Raw genomic sequence first — 968 nt, forward strand, 5'->3', positions numbered from 1 at the left:
ATTTCTTGATAGTAAACATAAGAAATTATGATAAAAGATAAAGGACGTAGAGGTAAAAATTTTATTAAAAGATGAAATACTCCTGCCTTAAACTAGCTCCTTGTACTGCATTTTCAGTTAGATACCCGCATGATAATGCATTCTATTCTTTATAATCATAAATGTTTATGTTCTTAACACGTGTTTATCATTTCTTATATAATCTTAAGGATTCAGGTTTAAAGATCTTGGTTATGAACAATCATTATAATGCAACACAATACATATTCATCATAAACAATTCATTCATCATGATAACCATTATATTTGTACCAGATTCTTTAAGTCCTCAGTCACGTTTGTTAATGTATAAGAGATTTTTCCGCCACTGACGAGTGGCTCCGTGGTGTAGTGGTTAGCACATCTGCCTCATAAACAGTTGGTCCGGGTTCGATTCCCGGTGGGGCCTTTGTTTTCAGTATTTTTTGTGATCGTAAATACTCGTAGGTAGTGTCTCTCTCTCTCTCTCTCTCTCTCTCTCTCTCTCTCTCTCTCTCTCTCTCTCTCTCTCTCTCTCTCTCTCTCTCTCTCTCTCTCTCTCCTCAGCCGAGAGGTAAGTTGATATGTGCTGAGTGGGTTGGTTGCAGAGTGGCTCGCCGTCATATGGCAAGAAGTTCATTGCTCTCACTCAGTCACGCAATCTACATTCATAGTGGCTGGCTGGGAGAGAGAGAGAGAGAGAGAGAGAGAGAGAGAGAGAGAGAGAGAGAGAGAGAGAGAGAGAGAGAGAGGACTTTTGGCTTAACGAGTTCATCTAACGAGATTTTGCCAAAAGGCAGGGCAAGCGCGTAACGCTCTCCGCAGAAAAATATATTGTCACGGAGAAAAAGATCAAAGTGGTGGGAGTAAGGTGTTGTGATGTGTTATGTTTGGGAAGGAGAGGTTGTATGTTTGTGGAGTGAGAGGCAGCAGACAACGTCTGGGTGAGA

Source organism: Panulirus ornatus, chromosome 12 (genome assembly GCF_036320965.1).
Source record: "Panulirus ornatus isolate Po-2019 chromosome 12, ASM3632096v1, whole genome shotgun sequence".
In the NCBI taxonomy this organism is placed as follows: domain Eukaryota; kingdom Metazoa; phylum Arthropoda; class Malacostraca; order Decapoda; family Palinuridae; genus Panulirus; species Panulirus ornatus.